This window comes from Schistocerca gregaria, chromosome 2 (genome assembly GCF_023897955.1).
Source record: "Schistocerca gregaria isolate iqSchGreg1 chromosome 2, iqSchGreg1.2, whole genome shotgun sequence".
NCBI classification, from domain to species: Eukaryota; Metazoa; Arthropoda; class Insecta; order Orthoptera; family Acrididae; genus Schistocerca; species Schistocerca gregaria.
The window spans coordinates 433,473,969-433,495,715 of NC_064921.1; the positions used below are offsets into that span (position 1 = coordinate 433,473,969).

General features: G+C 40.6%; 1 protein-coding gene across 2 annotated transcripts in view; it reads left to right on the forward strand.

Annotated features, from left to right (window-relative positions):
* Window positions 1–8,968: 8,968 nt before the first annotated feature.
* The window catches only part of LOC126324835 (UDP-sugar transporter UST74c-like), a 122,699-nt gene continuing 109,920 nt past the window's right edge, over window positions 8,969–21,747 (forward strand). The window contains exon 1 of one of the 2 annotated variants that reach the window (XM_049995123.1): window positions 8,969–9,348. The gene's annotated coding sequence lies outside the window, so the exon portion shown is untranslated. The remainder of the gene's footprint in view (window positions 9,349–21,747) is intronic. The other variant, XM_049995121.1, reaches the window with a different exon arrangement.

Here is a 21,747-nt window from a genome sequence, read left to right on the forward strand (position 1 = left end):
AAGTATATTCCTTTGTCTAACATTTTGCCTTTCAATTCTGAAGACGTCATCGGAGGCTACAGATACTCAGATAGCAATACAAAGTTCAACAAGCTAAGCAAGCAAGCTGAGCTGTGTATATCTATCCATTCAATGGCCAGTTTGTGAAGTCATCAGATAATATTGTGCCTAATATTGCCGAGTCGTGCCAATATGTGTTATTTTATGGGCTTTGTAGTTGTGAAGATTGCTCCTGTATGCTTCAGAAAACAAGTTACACTTCATCCCACATATAGATCATTGTGCTACAAGAACAGTGCATTGTCATAAGAGGGTACATTTTCCCAGTTTCGTACAGAGATGGTTCTGCTGTAGTATGGATAACTGGTGCATCACAGTGTGTAATTGAAATGGTGCGACCAGTGGAAGTGGACACCGAAGTTGAAATATGTGTGATAGTTTGATTCTTGTGGACAAAACACCTAAACTGGCCACACATTCACCATGAAATTCAAGCAGTATATGGGCCAAATGTTGCATCTAGCTGTTGTGAAATGGATACAACAATTTGACCAAAGCCACACAGACATCAGTGGTTGTGATGTGGAAATTCATCTTTTCGGCAAGCTCAAAGAACATCTATGGGGAATGACATTTTTCCAATGAAGAGGACATTCATGCAGTGTTTCTTGAATGGCTCTGTAACCACGGAGTGAATTTCAGCCACCAAGGAATTGAACAGCTGGCAGAACATTGCAAATGGTGCTTACAGAAACTTGGTTAATATATTTAAAAATAGTGACATGTATCTGTGTCACATTCACATATGGTGCAACATTCAATAAAAGTTACTTGGCCTGTCATAATAATGAGTAACTTACTTTTTGAAATCTTCTTTAGCTCTAAGGCCCAAAACTTGTCTAATTTCCATTGTCCTTCGCTGTTGAAGTTGTTTTTGTGCTTTTGAATTTATATGGCTTTTCAGTACATCTTATCATTGTAATGCTTGGATCTAGATAAAACTATAGTATCTCCTACTGCTGAGTAATCTGTGTTTTCCAGACAATTTCTTAAGTTGGTTGTTAAAGCTTCTTGCTGTAGTTTTAGTGTACACTTAACTGTACACACTCCTGCTGTGAGAAGCAGTGGGTATAGGTACTTTGCAATGTACAAATAGTCATGCACCTTTCTTATTGGTTTAAACCCTGTTTTAATACTGTGTCTTCCTACTATGAGGGTGGTTTGAAAAGTTCTCGGAATCACGACAAGAGATCAACAATAGTGCAACAAGTTGTTCACGTAATATTCATTGGGCTGTTACTTATAAATGCGTGCCATGTCAGTGCTTTTGGAAGAGAGCTGTGCTGGTGATGCTGTTGTGATATGGCTCTGTTGTTGTTCCCATGTAGTGATTTGTAAAGATGGAAAAAATTGAGACTCGAGCAGTAATTAAGTACTTTCTAAAGAAAGGTATGAAAGCAAAGGACATTCATGCTGATTTCCAGACTACACTGGGGGACTCTGCTCCTCCATATTCAGCTGTTGCCAAGCGGAAAAATGAATTTAAATTTGGTCTGGAGAGCTTAGATGATGATCCGTGCAGTGGTCGGCCAAGATGTGGCACTACTACAGAAATTATTGCAAAAGTATACAAAATAGTCATGGAGGATCACAGATTGAAAGTGTGTGAAATTGTTCACGCTTGCCAGATTACATCTGAAAGAGTATATCACATTTTAACTGAAGAATTAGAAATGAAAAAAATTCTCTGCAAGGTGGGTGCCATGACTTGATGCTGGATCAAAAACGCACGAGACTGGTCATATCGGAACAACGTTTGACCCGTTATGGGAGAAACGAACAAGGTTTTTTTGCGCCGGTTTGTGACCACAGGTGAAACTTTGGTGCACTGCTATACCCCAAAGACAAAACAACAGTCAAGGCAGTGGAAACATGCTGATTCTTCGCCACCAAAGAAAGCAGAGACAATTCTTTCAGCAGGGAAAGGTCATGGCATCAGTTTTCTGGGATGCGAGGAGATTCTGTTTTGCAGATTATCTCGCCACTGGGCAAACATTTACTGGAGAATACTATGCTAACCTCCTGGACAAACTGCAACAAAAGATACACGAAAAAAGGCCAGGTTTACCAAGGAAGAAAGTCATCTTCCATCAAGACAATGCACGCCTGAACACATGTGCCATAACCATGGCAAAATTACCCGAACTAGGGTATTAATTGTTGCCACACTTGCCTTATTCACCTGATCAGACTTCATCAGACGACTCCATCAGACTTCCATCTCTTCCCAAAATTGAAAATTTTTCTTGGTGGACAAAGATTTACCTCAAACAAAGAATTGACAGCCAGAGTTGACAACTGTTTTGCAGGCCTGGAGGAAACTAATTTTCGAGGTGGCATCAAGGCACTGGAACATTGTTGAACCAACTGCATTAATCTACAAGGAGACTACATTGAAAAATAAAAAAAAAAGTTTCAGTGATTTAAGTACTTTTTTCCTGTTCCACTTCGAGAACTTTTCAAATCACCCTTGTATCATGCTAATGCAATCTGTGACTCTTTTTATGAATCCATGAATATTTTTGTGAATGGGAAGAAAACTTTCCCTTTAGACTAATCTTCTTCAGTAGAAGCTCCGGATCTTTTAGGGTGTAGTGTGCAATATCTCTCTTTGTCATAGTAGCCATAGATCATGTGCTGGGCCTCTATGACACAAAGAGAAGAATGCAATGTTCATTTTCCTTGGAACTTCCACACAAAGATAAATCCATTGTGAAGCTGTATGGAGAACTGGGTTTCATCTGCAAAGACGATGTGGCACCACATCTGATTCCTGTGTTGTTGGACATGTTGTGTGTGTGTGTGTGTGTGTGTGTGTGTGTGTGTGTGTGTGTGTGTGTGTGTTATGAGAAGCCACAGTAATGGTCTCCATGCTTGACAGTCTGTGATACTATAGACATCATTGTACCGTCCATGCGGATACTTGTCTTGTTGCAAACAATCTTCCTTTCCTCACCCAAGGTAGGTGACATTGCTATATGATAATCAACATGACACTTATCATGTGTGGCCAGTGACGTCCTTCATGGCACTGAGTGCGGCTCCTCAGTCTATTGACCCCATTTTGAATAAAATAGTTTAGGGTATTAGGCCAAGTCATTATTGAACACTAAAGCAACTAAATTGCTGTTATTTTGACCCACTTTGCAGCGGTTCTCTTCAGGGCAGTTAACTGCTGGATACTGGTAAATGTCTTCCCCTACATACTGCCTATTTTGGCTATCTGATGTTCCCTGACGTCAGATATCTGTGATATCATTGGACAATTTGAAAAGAGTTGCTATAAAGGAGGTTGGCTGTACAATATGTTATTGCATGTGGTACTCTGATAGGTGACCGGAAGAAAACTCTAGTTGGTGATTGTTAGGCAACAGCGAATCTGCAGGCTCTTGCCTGTGTACTCTAGTGAGTGACTACTAGGCAACTCTCGAAGAGATTGGTAGGCAATAGCTAATCAGTTGTTTGTAATCAGAGATAGTGTTATCCTGCAGTGAAGCGTTCAAGCCACATGGCAGTTTCTCATGGCTGCTATTTAAACTGTTAAACCTGAATTGAGTGGTGCTGCTGGCTGGTGAACACAGGTGGTCCACAGGACTGGAATCAGTGGTAGGCTGGCCATAAGGAACTTGTCGCCATGCCTCCTGTGCATACTATTAAGGCATTTGATTATTTCAATAAAAACTCCTCCTGAACAGGCCATGAAGGACCAACAGTACCAGCCGGCCACCATGTCATCTTTAGCCCACAGACATTACTGGATGAGGATATGGAGGGGCATTATTATTTCAATAGCCTCTCTTATTTGTGCTGCTGAACCCACAGCTTCTGGGCAAACACGTAATGTTCTTAAAAACTGATACAAAGGCCACATTCCTGGTTGTGTTCTTGTACAGCTGACTTGTTGTTCTGCCCCAGTCATACATAATGTTCATGCTCCAAAATGCTAGTGCTAATGAGTCCTCTGGTTTCGCCAACATAGATTTTGCGGCATTCACATTGAAGTTCGTAGACACCTACAGTGTGGAGAGCATCTATAGGAGCCTTTATGGACCTCGACAGATCTCTAATCTTGCAACCATTGTGGAATATGTGTTTGATTTCTCCACAGAACTTTGCCAATAAAGTCCCTGACGCCTCTCGCATAAGGTACCAGTAAGTGAGCAACAGGAAGAGTTTCTCCTGTACCTTTGTCTGTTTCACCTTCACTGTACCTCAGAAGTATGTATCTGTTGCTATATCCATTAGCAACTAATGTTGTCTTGAGCTTGTACAGCTCAACTTGTTTGTGGTTATCATCACTAATCCAGTTAGCTTTGGCTGTCACTGCCCATAGAACAGCATTCTTTTATGCTGGATGGTGGTGCAAATGTGCACATAGGTATCTGTTGTTGTGTGTAGCTTTTCTGTAGACTTTGTACTAGTTTGCCACTAGATGGTCTGCAAACCTCCATGTCCATTAAAAGAATTGCTTCATTATTCTCCATTGTTGTGTGAACTATGAGTTTTTATGTAAGCTGTTGAAGTTATCATGAAATCAGTGCAGTTCTGCTTCCCCATGCAGCCATATGGTGAACATGTTCTTATGTGAGCTGTTAACCGTGCAGTCATTGCAATGCAAAAACAAGCAAATGGATTACATATGTATGCCATTTTCTCAACCAAAGAAAGAGGCCATTGAATTCTGAAATTGTTTCTGTGTGTTTTATGTTACCCATAGTAATGTTCATTAAAAACTATCAACAAAAAGTGAATACAGTACCTCATATTTGAAAAGGCAACGAAATTTTAATAATGAACCACAGTTTTAACTAACACGACATCATTGGCTTCGACGTAATTTGAAAAAATATGTATTTATACAAATTGAAATCTAATCATGGTGTTTGGATCAAGACATACAGATGACCTTGGAAAGATGGGGGCAAATGCATTTAATACCTACATCACACACTTTTCGTGTACTTCAATTTCATGATCTGCAGGCATAGCAGCAACCCACAGAACACCTCTGTGTCATTCGCGAAGTTGATGGCTGACTTTCCACCAGAGAAATGCCAAGAAAGTCTTTCATTTGAAGGGCAGCTTTTTTTTCTTTTTTCCCTAATCCTCGGTGAGTTGGAGGTTTCATTCAAGGCAAAGACAGGTCAATAAAAAAAATCTCAACTTCAAACAACAGAGTAGTTTTGGTTCACTGTATAAGTGTAAGATGCATTGAGGGTGCCAAGATACAACAAATCATAAAATACAGGAAAAGACTATCCTTGAATTTCTGGATGTCATACAGCATGGACATCTTACCAACTAGATCCACACCTTGAGATCAATGATATTGTCTAAAAATAGGGGCATGTAATCTTCAACAGTAGTTTTCTGTTGGGGGTTTGGGGGAAGAGACCAAACACTGAAGTCATCGGATTAGGAAGGAAGTCGGCCACGTCCTTTCTAAGGAACCATCCCGGCATTTGTCTGGAGTGATTTAGGGAAATCACGGAAAACATCAATCAGGGTGGCCGGACGCAGGATTGAACTGTCGTCCTCCCGAATGTGAGTCCAGTGTGCTAACCACTGCGCCACTTCGCTCAGTAGTTTCCTGTTGAGTGGGTCCCTTAGGACCAGGACGCACACATACAATGTCAGGAACTCTAGCTCTTACTATATTAAGAGGAGAAGTCTGACCACATTATGTCAACTACTCCAATGTAAAAATCAACCAGTCTGTTTCTCCGGGATGGTTCATCACATGATAACTCATGACCACTCTCAGTTGCCTCACCTGGGCCTTCTCCCTCTTGTTTAGAGTCAGACTAGTGGTCCTGCTCTTCCAGATCTTCATCTTCTTCATTAGAACTTGAGTCAGGAATATCTTTCTCGTCTTAATCCCCTTCAGCCACACTAGAGTTTGAGCTTCTTGCCTCTTGTCCAAAATTTTGCCAATGAATTCACATGAGTATTTCAAATTTTTTTACATTGTAAAACAATAAGAAGTTAATATAATAAATGCATCGCAACAAATAGTGGAAAAAAACTGACTAAGAAATAAAAACGTGTTTCAAAACGTACTTACATATTAATCACGCAGATTGCAATGGTAGGTCGCTGACTTTGCCGAGCTGCTGTGGTACAACCATGACCGGTGTTTGAGCAACACTGAGAGGGTCGTCCAGCAATTCATCTTGAACTGCACAGATACTTGAAGCATTGTCGCTACTCGACTTCCAGACTTTTTTTTTTTTTTTTAATTCCCACAAGTGGATTACATATGTAATCTCTGTGAGCACTGCAGGGTTAAGGTGCTGATGGAATCTGCATAGTTTTTACATGATAACTTCTGAATTTAGCAGACTACAGCACCGTCAAATCTTTCTTCTTGAGAAACATTGATATGATGGTTTGTTGATGACGTGTGAATGCTGCCTTTTCAAATGCATTTTGTCTTCTGTGTGTTTTGGCCTTTTTTTCCCCACAGTTGCACAGATACAAGTTGTATAGCTTAACTGCCATCTTTACCAACTGTAATGAAATTCTTATTAAGACCAGACATGTTTTGCTTTATTTTAAAGCACATTCAGTGGTCATAGTAACCATATGGCTTTTATCTCTCATAGTTTTGTTTGTTATGATCATTAACAGTTTGCATGCTTTACTTGTTGCTATAAACAGAGTCAAACACTCAGTGGAGTGAAAAATCAGAAAAAGAAATGTCAGGTATGGCCTTTCTGCCATACATTCCCAGAGTGATGGACAGAATCGGCCAAATATTGTACAAACATGATGTAAAGACTATTTAAAAACCGACAAAGATGATCAGAGTGTGTCTAGATCTGCAGAGGAGAAGAGAGACCCACTTGCAATGTTTGGAGTATACCGCATACTATGCACATGTGAAAAAGTCTTTGTTGGAATGACCCCACAATCAGTAAACACTAGGACCATAGAACATAAGCGAAATTGCAGGTTGGGGAGGTGGAGAAATTGGCCATGGCAAGAGCATGTGCTATTTGAGACTGACTACGTAATAACATTCGCCAACACACAAGTTCTGGCTATAGATAAGAACTATCACACCTGCTTGTTCAGAAAAATTATAGAAATACACAAATATGAGAATAGCTTCAACAAGAAAGAAGAAAGCTTCAAGGTAAACTGATCCTCGCTTTCCATGCCACAGCGAACGACCGCTGTCGCTAGCAAGAGAACCGCACCGCAAGTGACCACGGAGAAGCCCTTGGATGTTGGCATGCCAAGTACGTGTAGTCTGCAGCCACAAGCTCTGCTCCAGCCCACCACCAGAAATGGAGGATGAAACTTTGACAACACCAGTCACTTGTGCTGGCGAAATGTTAGAAATATCATCAGACGAATGTCGGCTGAGGAACCTGAGACAGAAGCCAACAGGCAGTTTGTTACTTTAAACAGTCTTTCTTTGTTTTTCTTTTTTTTTGTTTATTGCATTCTTCGTCATCTTCCATGTGTATGTGTATGTGTTGAGTATTTGCACGCAGCACTTTCACTGCAATTATTGCATTTATACTTAGGTGTTGGGAAGTGTCATTGCCCTCCTGCCGTTTTGTGTGTTTTGTTTTGCTATTGCGGGATGCATTTGTCTTTTCTTTGTTTTGATAGTGGTGGGGCGTTTTTAGTTTAAACAGCATCTGGTTGCTTGTGTTTACCTGGTCATTTATTGCGTGTTTCTTCTCAGTTACTGCTATTTCAATTTGAAAATTTTCTTGTAGGTGCTGAATATGAATGTTTTCCTGTCCTTTTCTATTGTCATAGGGTGGCGGTTTTTCTGCTGGAGGTGTTGTGCATATGTTGAATGGCTGGTGTCATATTTCCATGCTCTTTTGTGTCCCTTATACCTTATTTCAAAAGTTCTGCCTCTCTCTATCTCTCTCTTTTTTTCTTTTTTTAGACATTTATGTATAGGGTTGTTACTTCGGTATGCTATTTTTATTCCTTATTCCTTTTTTCTTGAGGATGTGTCGTCTGTATTTCAGTGTGCACCAGTTCGTCTGAGTATTTATGCTATAGTGTGTGTGTGTGTGGGGGGGGGGGGCTTGGCTTGTGGTGATTTAATGCGAGTCTCTGGATTTATGTGATGATTTATTATTATTTTATGTTTTTCTGGATTTTTTTCGGTTGTTGTTATGGATTAGTGGTACCGATTATTTTTTGATGTGTGAATAATTATATGCAGCTCCTTATTATAGTTACGTTTGCCATTTGGTGCTGTGTTTAATCTATGGATCATAAATCTGAGGGCAGATTCGTTTTGGACCCGTGAGTGGTTAGATGATTGATGTAATATTGTGACTTACGGTGTTTTTTTCCTATAATTGCAGAGTGAGTGTTGGTTATCTTTCCTTGTGATGGCTATATCTACGAAATTTATGTAGCCTGTTTGTTCAGTCTCTTAGGGGAAACTTGTTTTAGCGTAATGTGTTTATCGCTGCGTGACTTGTATTAATCATACATCAATGTATCTCCGCCAATAAAGTAAATGTATTTTCTGGTGCTATTTTATGGAAATTTTTGTTTTCATATATTTTTTTCACGAGGATATGTGCCAACTTTACAGAAATGGGGTATCCCATTGGCAAGCCTTCTTCTTGTATGTTGGATTCTTTGTTGTAAAAGAAGAAATCATGTTATAGAGACCACTGAAGATGCTTTAAAACAACGCGAGACGCAAGACTTTAATTACAGTTGCTAAAGACTGCAATTAACCAGTACAGCCTGAATTGCAGAAAATTTTGATATGAAGGCCAATGTAATCGGCTTTACGTTTACTTATCCAGAGCCCAATTTAAATCCAGAACACAATTTAATTGCATGCCTTCCTCTGTGATAACACGAATGTAATTTGTTTTTTGCTCCGGCTGCGAAGCGCCATACCATATCTTCATTTATAATCTTTGCCGTGTGTACTGTGACCGGTTCAGACATAAACATGGTTCGATTGTCATTATGTATGGCGAACAATATTTAAGTTTTTGTTTATGTGTTTAACCCAATTGTGCGCGATGTCTGTATGTTCATTCTCATAGTGAAAAGAAAATGATATGAAGTATTAGTGTTATGCAGTGATAAAGCTGTGGTTCGAGTTAAGAGCGGTCAGCGCTGATGACCCAGTGTTTACAAGGTAAAATTAAATCCCGCATCGCTGAATCAGCATGACAGTGGTAACTAAGATTTATTTCAGAAAAACTGAAGAGATTGGTGGAAGTATGTAATACGAATGACACGAAAAAAAGTCCTACCACTATTTCGACAGACTGCTTCGTTTTGGTAGGTGCTCCACGCTCGATACTAAAATGCGTTAGATGTAATGTACTCTTTTTTTTTATCATCTCCGCAGAACTGAGATAAAGAACAGTTGTTGCCGTTTGTGGAGTTAAGAATTATTTTAAAAAAGAAAGAGCAGTTTAGTCTCGTAACCGTCATATTAATATTAGAAACGTAAAGACTCTCAGTTTGGTTGCCAAGATTGTACTAGGTGATATTTTACCTTGCATTTAAGAGGGAATCCAACTTCTTCTGTGCGCTGTTAGCTGAAAGTGGTGCAGAAAATGTATGTTATTGGACTATATGGAACATAATACATCTTCCTATAGAGTTTTTGTCGTTTAATCGGGAATAAAATTTGTGTATTCATCCAGTAGCCGGTATGTAAAAATTTAAATGCACCCAGTAGATTCTGCTGTAATTTGCTTTAATTATAATATCAAGAAAAATTGTTTTATCAAGACATTTGGCAAAACTGTTTGCTCCAAGAAACGTTATGGCATTGCATCCAATTTTGATCTATGCTTTTCTTAATTGCTGACAGATGTTGGCTGCTATTAATTAGATTTTGCCCTGCAGTCTGTGAAGTGCCTGCTGAACTAGTTGTTCGATGATAAATAGGTCTCACGACAGTAAGTTCTTATCTTATCAAGCACTTCAAAGACAATAAATACCAGTAGTTATATTACACAGTCGAAAATCGGTGCTTTTGGGATTTATGGCTAACTACATAACCTCTCCATGCGACCAACTTCAAAATTTTATATGGTCACTTTCGGCAGAAAAAAATGCTTCCCCCCTCCCTCTCGTACATCCATTTTGTTGGTACATTTTCCAAGGAATGAAACCAAAAAAACTATGACTACAATGGCACTATACCTCAGAAACTGTACCATAATACGGAATTTTTAGAACATTATTGAGAGAAATAAGTTCAAAGTAATATGTAGGTAGCTCTGTTGTTATGTGGAATAGGCCAAGGTCCAAAGATTAGGTGGATGGAAGAATTAGACTGTCGAACTGCTGTCCTTGATTTATTTACTTACCGAGGTATATTTAATATAACTGAGCCCACATAACTCCTATCAGCACAAAGAAGAAATTAATAGGTGGTCAAGTCTTGCAGATTTACTGCATGATAATGCTGTGGTAAAAGAAGTAGGTCTTGTCCAACGACTGTTGAAATGTAACTTTACCTAACTAATATGTATTTTTATTTTATTGAGTCTTTGAATTTAAAATTAAAGAAATTATGGCATTGTTGGTTTGAACACTAAATATGTGATCCTGTCTGAGTGATAAGATCTAGCCTTACATTCACTTGTGAACAGTTACGGGGATACTAACAGTTAGTGTGGAAACTAGTCTTTGGGGTAACTTCAGAATCTCCTTGCATTTGCAGCAAAGGAATCTTAAACTATGCAAGTTGTAGGACCAGATGGGATTGGAAAGCCAAACAAACAGTTACCTGAATCACTAAACCAGTCTTAGGTTGTGATATTTACTAAATTAAATGGCATTAATATTAGAAACGTAAAGACTCTCAGTTTGGTTGCCAAGATTGTACTAGGTGATATTTTACCTTGCATTTAAGAGGGAATCCAACTTCTTCTGTGCGCTGTTAGCTGAAAGTGGTGCTGAAAATATATGTTATTGGACTATATGGAACATAATACATCGAGGATAAGCGTATAAATAATAGCTGGAAAAACAAACTGTAAAATCACTGATGTCATAACAGAAAAATAATATTTTGTAGCACCATATGCTGTAGAATGCGGAGGGTGAAGAATGTTTGCAGCAGAGTGAACTGGGTCTGTGCAGTGCTGAACTGGTGATAATGTGCTATTCAGTCCATAGACTGGTTTACTCCAGCTCTCAATCTCTCCTGTGCAAGTGTCTCCACCTCTGCCTGACTGCTGCAACCTACATCCATTTGAACCTGTGTATGGTATTAGAGCCTTGGGCTCCCACCACAATTTTTATCCCACAGACAAATAGTCTCTTTGGTTGATGCCTTGGGATGTGTCCTGTCAACCAGTCATTTTAGTCATATTTTGTTACAAATTTCTTTTTTTCAGTTTGATTCTGAAAACTTCGTCATTAGTTATTTGGCGTATCTATCTAATCTTCACTATTCTTCTCTAGCACCCAGTTTCAGAAACTTCTATTCTCTTCTTGTCTGGACTTTTTATCATCCACATTTCACATCTGTACAAGGATACACTCGAGACAAATGTAGAAAAGACTTCCTAACATTTGAATTTATATTCAATGTTATGAATTTTTTCTTTTTCAGAAATGCTTTTCTTGTTGTTGCCTTTTGGCATTTTATATCCTCTCTAAATATCCATCATTTCTTTTGCTGCCAAAATAGCAAAACTCATCTCCTAGTTTTAGAACACCCTTGATATCCCGTTCACACTCTTTGACACTTACAACTGCAGTGCATTTTCGGCACAAATTTTACGTAATCTTTACCCATTGTGTTATCCCTGCTACCTTCACAATTTCAAAGAATGTAGACCAACATTGTGAAAAGCTTCCTCTAATTTCACAAATGCTATAAAAGTCAGTTTGCCTTTCTTTAACCTAACTTTTAAGTCATAAGGCCATTAGTGCCAGCATAGTCTTCATTTTTTCTGGAGCCCAAACTGATCTTCACTTCAGTTGTCCCCTACCACTTTTTCCATTCTTCCGAAAATAATTCATATCAGTGTTTTGCAAACACGACTTGTGAATTCACAGTTTGATATTACTCCTACTTGTCAGCACTTGCAGTTTTTAGAATGGGAATTATTGCGTTCTTCAAGTGTAAGGTATTTCATCTGTCTCATATATTTTGTACACTAGTTTTGTCGTGGCTGGCTGCCCCAAGTTTTCAATGATTCTGAAGGAATGTCTTGGTTTGACGTAGATCTTTGTCACTGTCAAATTCTCGCAGACTTCTATCCCATGCCCTGTCTTCATCTACTTTCTCTTTCTTCTCCAGAAGGTCCAGAAGTTGGTGATAAATTAAGGAGTACAGTGTTGATGTGATATGTTGTGACATCAAAGAAAGCAGTATCCCTTTACACACTCGAGAACCTCTTTGTATTAGTTTTCACATGTATCACTGTGTACTGTACATACTCTGTTGGGTAGCGTCTGGTCATCGTGGCTGTACTTATTATTTAATTGACAAAACATTCATACTTTATGCTCTTTGAGGGAATGAGTCTGTGACATTTTTCAGAATTAATGACAAGAGGGAGCCAATTAACTTTGTTAAAGTAGCATCGTGCCTATGGAACAGGTGACACAAGGACAACATGAGCGCCAATCTTGGTTAGGACATGTCAGTGCTGCCTGCCTGGAATGTCAGGAATTGCTTTTCACTTAGTCGCAAAGGCGATGTTGTTTTCCTCTTCAAAACAAAGCTTGCTAATGCAATCTGGTTTTTCCGTTTTGAAACAAACAGAGTTTGGGATTGTACTTTCTTTGTCTTTCAGCAGATCTAATAGTTCATCTATCTTTTGCATTAAACCATAAATGTAGATTGCAATCTTTGTATTTGCTGGTTAAACCCTCACCATTCGTGCCTTTACTTTGATAATTACTGCCTGGTGGTGGACGTTCAAGTCGCCAATGTGGACTGCCAGGTGATTATGTTAGTGTAGTTCTGTTTGGGGCCTTGTGGAGTTTGGAATTTTGTAAACATTTGCTGCTATTACATATCCAGTTTGGTATGTGATCACAAGCAGCCATGCATGTTATTGATGGATCATACATCAATCAGTACTGCATTTTCAGTTGTGTTTCGTATGAAGCTGGTAATGCCATAAGATTGGTCATAGGCTGTTGCTAAAATTCAAAATTAACATGAGTTTCTTGGGATAACAGTAAGATCACTATCATTAGCTTCAATGAGTTTGTATGAGTCAAGTGTAAACCAGACATGGGCTAGCCTTGTTGACCTGATTCGCATACTTACTGAGACTCGTGGGCCACCTCGTCACATTGTGCGACGGCAGCGCTTCTATCACATGAAGCCCAACAGAAAGCATCCATGACTGTTTGTGGCGTGATTTGCCAATATGAATGGCACAGATATTCAGACACACCACACCAGCATATTATGCCTCAAAACACTCGTTTTGAGAGTACATTCATTTTATGTTCTCCCAATCTTCCAGTGTTTACATTTCCTAGTATTTATGTGTGAAAAGAGTATCTTTACTCATGGCATTTCACAACTATCTTACTAAATTCTGTTGCAAAATTGTGCAATGCCATTAGAAACATAATTAGTTTTTCCATAACCTTTCCCAAAGGGTTTTCCTTGCATTATCATCACAGGAAAACGTAGCCTACTAATGAATGTTCACGAAAGCTGGTGGCATTAGAGGGCAGGAGGCTGTTACATCTCGCGCAGTGTGCGTGTGTTCAAGTGACTTTGGGACCGAGTGAGGTGGCGCAGTGGCTAGCACACTGGACTCGCATTCGGGACAATGGTTCAATCCCATGTCCGGTCATGCTGATTTAGGTTTTCCTTGATTTCCCTAAATCACTCTAGGCAACTGCCGGGATGGTTCCTTTGAAACGACACGGCCGCCTTCCTTCCCCATCCTTCCCTAATCCAATGAGACCGATGACCTCGCTGTCTGGTCTTCTTCCCGAAAGAACCCAACGCAACCCAAGTGACTTTGGAAGGCTAGTTTGCGGTTGTTTCCCATACATGAGTGTGATATGTTGTAAACAGTTACCGTTTATGCCTTTTGCGGAGGCACTTTGCTATGCTTGTGCTTCCATATTTAGTTTCAGGGTCAGATTGAGGCTGATTTGCTTGTGGGACATGGATTCAGTGCAGTTATCCATTTTGATGCGTAGTAGCCAGGAGTGATGGTAGACTGGCTGTTAGTTTACACTGATGAACCAAAAATGTTGAATACTGGCAACCGCGAGACTGACTGCCATGTTATGGTGTGGCGGGCATGTGACATAGAAATGAGAGGAATAGAGATGAGTGAGGAGTCATTTTAATGATGAAGTGGCCTGCAAGCTGGAGATTTCCACTGACATAAGTGACTTTGACAAAGAATAAAATCAACAATGGAACATCCAGGAAGGAATAATGACAGTATTATGAAAAGGATAGATTACTACTCACTATGTAGAGGAGATATTGAGTCTCAGAGAGGTACAACAAAAAGATTGCTAAACGTGTGAGCTATGAGCCAAAAGGTCTTCTTCTAAAGTAGGCAACCAACACGCATTCACACAAACAACTCACATACATGTGACTACTGACATGAAGAACACATTATTGGTAGCATGCTAAACAACAGGGTGGTACAGATGTCTCTTGGCCCTTCATTCAGGTAGACAGCTTGTTGGTTCTCATGCCTACAATGGTTGCAGCTTAGCTTGCAGTTCGCATAACTTCTTTCACAAGTTCCCTTGCATTTGATGGAATATGTAATGCTTGTGACAGGGCTGGAGTAGGTGGTGGTGGTGCTGGGAGTAGGATGTGTATGGCAGGTCTTGCATCTAGATGTATTACAGAGATACAAGCCATGAGGTGGGGGGTTGGAAGCAGAAGTAGAGTAGGGATGGATGAGGAAACTCTGTAGGTTTGGTGGGCAGTGGAATGCCACCGTGGGAGGAAAAAGATAGTGGGTAGGATATTCCTCATTTCAGGGCATGATGAGAGATAGTTGAAACCCTGATAGAGAATGTAGTTCACCCCTAGTTGGTACTGGGTCATGAGGGAGTGTGGTTTTGTGGGCTGGAGAAGAGTGGGGGGGGGGGGGGGGGGGGCACTCTGGGAGGTGGTGACTGGATAGATATGGCATGGGAGATCTGTTTCTCTACAAGGTTGGGAGGGTAATTTCGGTCTGTGAAGGCCTTATTTAGACCCTTGGTATATCTGGAGAGGGAATGCTCCTCTACAAATACAACAGCCACTGGTGGCTAGACTATGTAGAAGGGACTTCTTGCTATGAAATGTGTGGCAGCTGTTGAAGAAGAGGTATTTGCTGGTGGTTAGTATATTTGATATGAACAGTGGTCCTGATGTAGCCATCTTTTAGATGGAGGTCAACATTGAGGAAGGTGGTTCCTTGGATTTAGGAGAACCAGGCGATGAGAGTGGAGGAGAAGGTGTTGAAGTTCTAGATAGGGTGTCCCTTACTGTTGAGTCACATAACAAATATGTCATCAGTAAATCTGAAACAATTACAAGGTCTAGGATTCAGTGTGGTTGGGAAGAATTCCTGTAGATGGCCTGTGAATAAGTTGGTGTAGGGTGGTGCCTTGTTGGTGCATGGCAGATTTGTTTTTAGATGATTCTTTTAAAGGTGAAGTAATTATGGGTGAGATTATAGTTTGTTGTGACAAGGAAGGAGATGGTAGGTTTGGAGTCCTTTGGCCACTGATAAAGGTAGTGTTCAATAGTGGCAAGGCCTTGTACACTAAGGATGTTAGTTTAAAGGGAGGTGGCTTCAGTAGTAATGAGCAAGACACCTCGTGGTAGAGGAATAGGAACTGGTGGAGGAAATGGTTGGGGTCTTTTATGTTGGAGGGTAAGTTTTGGGTAATAGGCTGAAGGTGTTAGTCTATGGGGTCAGAAATTCAGTCAGTGGGGGCACAATAATTGGCCACAACGGGTCGTCCTGGAGGGTTGGTATATAATAGGAAGGACAATTGTTGTTTGGTAAGGGCGAAGAGGGGTGGGGGAGAGGGAGAGAGAGAGAGAGGGAGAGAGAGAGAGAGAGAGAGAGAGAGAGAGAGAGAGAGAGAGATTCTTGGAAGGGCCTAAGGATTTGAGCAGACTCTGAAGATTCTGTTGGATTTCTGGAATTGTGTCACTGTCGTAGGGTTTGTAGGTGGACAAATTTGAAAAATGGCAAAGTCCTTCCATCAGGTAATCTTTGCGTTGTAAAGCCATGGTGATGGAGCCTTTTTCGGCAGGTAGAATTATAAGACCAGAATCAGTTTTTAGGTTGTAGATTGTGGTTCTTTCTGTGGATGTAATGTCAGCTTCAATGTTGAGGGATTTGGGGAATGTTGGTGAGGCCAGCTCTGAGGTTAAGAAATTCTGCAGTGTTAACAAGGGGTAACCTGGAGGCAGTAAATGTGGATCACAGTTAGATGGAGGAGTGAACTGACTCAGGCAGGGTTCCACAGTGGTTTTCGCTAGAGTCTGATTGGTAGGGTTGGTGGTGAAAAAATCTTTCTGCTGTAGGGACTGGGAGAAAGTGAGTGAGGCAATAGGTCTCTGAACAAGGGTTTGTCAGCTATGAGGGGATGTGGGGGAAGTTTAGAGGCTGTTTTAGAGGTGGTGGATTGTGGTAGTCTAAGGTGGAAGTAGGAGGTGAATGGGTCAGACAGTCTTTTCAGATAGCGTTGATCATGCTGCTATTGTTCCTGCTTGGCGTGAGTTTCAGTCTTTGCTGCTTTGTATCCCATGCCTTATGGCTTACATCCCTGTAATAGATCAAGATGCAAGACTCATACATCCTCATACCACAGGCAACTCCAGTCCAGTCCAGTCACAAGCACGACTTATCCCTTCAAAGGTAGGTTACATTATACATGGGCTAGACAACCAACAAGCTGAATGACATGAATGGCCACCAACAATCTGTGGCCAAGAGACAGTCGAACCACCCAGTTGTTGAGCAGGCTGCCAACATAACATTCTTCATTTCAGTGACTGCTTCTCAGTCTGTGCCTTCTTGATCCTTCGTACCAACACCAGCTTTTCCATGCAATACTGTATACCCTATGTTCCTGTAGCCCCACTAGCCTCAAAATTCCTTAGCTCGTGTCCTTCACCCACCTATTTTCTTCCCTACTTCCCCTCCAGCTTTATAGTCTTCTACTCCAGCAATGCATCGACAGCCTTTCTTTTATCATCCTCCTCTTTTCTGCTCACTTCACCCCCCACCCCCCTTTACTGCCTCTAACCTCTGAACTGCAAATAGCTGCCCACCCTGTCCCTACCTCACTATTTCCACAAGCATTGCTTAACTATCCTCCACCCCTACTCTGCTATCCCTCCCCCTCCTCACCCCAGCCTCTTCCTTATCCCCGCAATCCAGACTGCTTCTCCCATCATGTGCAGTTGTTTGCAGTCCGACCTCAGTGGCCAGAGAGTTCTGATAAAGGGCAGATTGTTATACCTTGGCACCTGGGAATGAGCATGTCAGAAATGATGTAGCTGGTCAGCTTTCCACATGCTACTGTTGTGGGCATCTGGGTAACTGGTTGAAGGACAATGAAACCACTAATAGGAGGCAACATGTTGCACATTACTCCACAGCATTATCATTTGAGGTTGCTGTGGCCATGGGATAATTGAGAGAGGAGAATGGATTAGTGGAAACGTGTCGCCTAGTTGAATGAATCGTGATTCCAGTTATACCACATTGATGGTCATATCTGGATATGCTGACATTCAGGGGAACTGCTGCTTGAAACATGCCATGGGCACTTGTGGTTGGGTACAATATTATGCTATTGGAAACATTCATTTAGTGTTCCATGGGACCTGTAGTATAATCAAAGGCACAATGACAGCTGTACAGCTGTGGACCACTTCTGTCTCTTCATGCTTGATGTCTCTCACACAGCAATGGTGTCTAGTAGCTGTATAAAGGTCCATGTCGCAAGTCCATAATCACTGCAGTGGTTAGAGGAGTGTGGTAGTGAACTTAAGTTGGTGTTGTAGCAACCAAATTCCTCTGATCAGAATCCTATGGAATACTTGTACATGTGTGACATTAACTGCCAGCAGCTTCGCACCTACTATCCACCAGCCCATAATTTATGGGAACTGCATGACCTGTGCCATATACCCCAGGGAAGCTAGAAACGAGTTGTTGAATCCATGTCATGCACAATCACTGCTGTATTGGATTCCAAAGGGGGACCAACGTGATGTTAAGTCGTTGGTCGCACGGTTTTGGCTCATCAGTGTATTCCAGTTCTTTTAGTGTTACCCATCGTACACATGCACAATTTCACTACACACATGACCTAGCTTTATCTTCCACTGTAATAACGGAAAATAGCTAATTTAAAAATCAGATGTTACTACATTACCTCTTCTGAATCCACAATTCTGTGGAATAAAACTGTTTACAGTAATCAAGCAGATTTTGATGGATTACCTTTGCATGGTGTGTTTCACAGCTTAAAACTGAATGAGGCTTCACAGTGATTGATAAAGTGGTCTCGTATTCGTCAGGAGTGTGGGCAGAAACAGTCGAGTACATCACCAGTGAGCAATGTTCAAATGAGTTTGGTTAAGTTTTTCCTTAATAATGTTTCATGTTCTTAAGTAGGCATACAGCATTAAATGACAAGGTAGCCTAAATAGTAGGCTGTTTACCACAGCCATATAATGAGGTGAGGGGACACCCATGAATGATCTGTTTATGTGCGGGATTTTCTTAAAATTTAGACCCCCCCTCCTCCCCTGGAGAAATGTGGTGACCTCCCCACATTCTCCCCTGAGGTTTACCCCTAGTTGGATGAAGATATGTCGCAATGAAAATTGCTTGGTGTGTTTTAAATATTAATCAAAATACTTTAATAAAACCGTGTTTTATTTAGAAAGTATATTAAATAGAGTTTTTAATATGTGATTAAAACTTTTACGCTGTCAACTCTGAGTAATATTCGGGGACTCACAAAAATAGTGTAAACGTTTCTAATGAAACCCTAAAAAGTTGACTTTTTATTGGTGTATTATATGCGTTAAATGTCAGTACCTTTTACTTCGCAGATGATATACAACATTGTTTGTACCTTCCTTTGAACGATGTGGTGACGTAGTTTCTCAATCTCTTCATTCATTTGATCACTAAGAGAATTATTGTTGGTGAAATTCAGGTAGGCTTCCTTCCACAAACAATTAAATTCTTGTTCGCGCATGTATTTCGACTTGGCGGCATCCCACTTAATATACGCCTTTTAAAAGTGTTGATACATATTGTGTTGAACACAATAACATAGCATTTATTTGCGTTGCAGTACTTCACGAATGATTGACTGACTGGCACGCAGTGATTTCGAACGGCGCGGCAGAAAACACCCGGAATAAAATCTGACACTTATTTTAAAGTTTTAAATCGGGGAATCTGGGGCATGCACAAATGTAAAGCGTTCAGTTCAGAGAGGCCATAAAGATTTGTGGGCACTTTAATATTGTCCTTTATAATAATATGTTGTTGTTGTCTTCAGTCCTGAGACTGGTTTGATGCAGCTCTCCATGCTACTCTATCCTGTGCACGCTTCTTCATCTCCCAGTACCTACTGCAACCTACATACTTCTGAATCTGCTTAGTGTATTCATCTCTTGGTCTCCCTCTACGATTTTTACCTTCCACGCTGCCCTCCAATGCTAAATTTGTGATCCCTTGATGCCTCAAAACATGTCCTACCAACCGATCCCTTCTTCTAGTCAAGTTGTGCCACAACTTCTCTTCTCCCCAATCCTATTCAATACCTCCTCATTAGTTATGTGATCTACCCATCTAATCTTCAGCATTCTTCTGTAGCGCCACATTTCGAAAGCTTCTATTCTCTTCTTGTCCAAACTATTTCTCGTCCATGTTTCACTTCCATACATGGCTACACTCCAAGCAAATACTTTCAGAAACGACTTCCTGATACATAAATCTATATTCGATGTTAACAAATTTCTCTTCTTCAGAAACGCTTTCCTTGCCATTGCCAGTCTACATTTTATATCCTCTCTACTTCGACCATCATCAGTTATTTTACTTCCTAAATAGCAAAACTCCTTTACTACTTTAAGTGTCTCATTTCCTAATCTAATTCCCACAGCATCACCCAATTTAATTTGACTACATTCCATTATCCTCGTTTTGCTTTTGTTGATGTTCATCTTGTATCCTCCTTTCAAGACACTATCCATTCCGTTCAACTGCTCTTCCAAGTCCTTTGCCGTCTCTGACAGAATTACAATGTCATCGGCGAACCTCAAAGCTTTTACTTCTTCTCCGTGAATTTTAATACCTACTCCAAATTTTTATTTTGTTTCATTTACTGCTTGCTCAATATACAGATTGAATAACATCGGGGAGAGGCTACAACCCTGTCTCCTTTCCCAACCACTGCTTCCCTTTCATGCCCCTCGACTCTTATTACTGCCATCTGGTTTCTGTACAAATTGTAAATAGCCTTTCGCTCCCTATATTTTACCCCTGCCACCTTTAGAATGTGAAAGAGAGTATTCCAATCAACATTGTCGAAAGCTTTCTGTAAGTCTACAAGTGCTAGAAACGTAGGTTTGCCTTTTCTTAATCTTTCTTCTAAGATAAGTCGTAAGGTCAGTATTGCCTCACGTGTTCCAACATTTCTACTGAATCCAAACTGATCCTCCCAGAGGTCCGCATCTACCAGTTTTTCCATTCGTCCGTAAAGAATTCGCGTTAGTGTTTCGCAGCTGTGATTTATTGAAGTGATAGTTCGGTAATTTTCACATCTGTCAGCACCTGCTTTCTTTGGGATTGGAATGATTATATTCTTCTTTAAGTCTGAGGGTATTTCGCCTGTCTCATACACCTTGCTCACCAGATGGTAGAGTTTTGTCATGACTGGCTCTCCCAAGGCCGTCAGTAGTTCTAATGGAATGTTGTCTACTCCGGGGGCCTTGTTTCGACTCAGGTCTTTCAGTGCTCTGTCAAACTCTTCACGCAGTATCGTATATGTTCCCTGAATTAAAAAGTTGCCGCCCCCACCCACTTCAAATGAGAGTTGGTGATATCTCGCTGGCGCTGATGACCTCGACGTTGAGCGCCCGTAAGCCCCCCATATCTCTCTGGTCCCTCCCCCCTCCCTATTTTGAGCTCACGTAAATAACGGACGTTCCCTAATTAGTGTCATACACCTGTGGCTTACATCACGTTTCTTGAATTAATTTAGTTTTCCATTTGTCATTGCTACAGTGTAGAATTATGAATTTGTAGACTCCATTATTTGAGGATTTGACACTACCATCATACGCTCTAGCTAAGGCAGTACACCAGTTCCTCCATTAGTGGAGATAAAGACCACCCTTGTGTGTCCTAGCCATAATTTTTTATACATTTGGTTTGTTGTTTTACAATATGACGCCACTCTACACCCAGAAAACTTTTACGTTTATCATCAATCGTTCTTCCTCGAATGCACTCTAAAACTACTAGGTAGAGAGCAATTACATTACGGAGGGTATTAAACATTCTGAGTATTGGTACATCTGAAAACGAATCATATCTGATGTGATTTGTGACCATAAACATTGTTCTCTTGATATAAGAAATAGTTTGACTTACAAACTGTCATCCTGCCAAACAGAAATAATCAGGAATTGCTCAGTTCTTGTAATATCGAGATGTTCGTCATTTT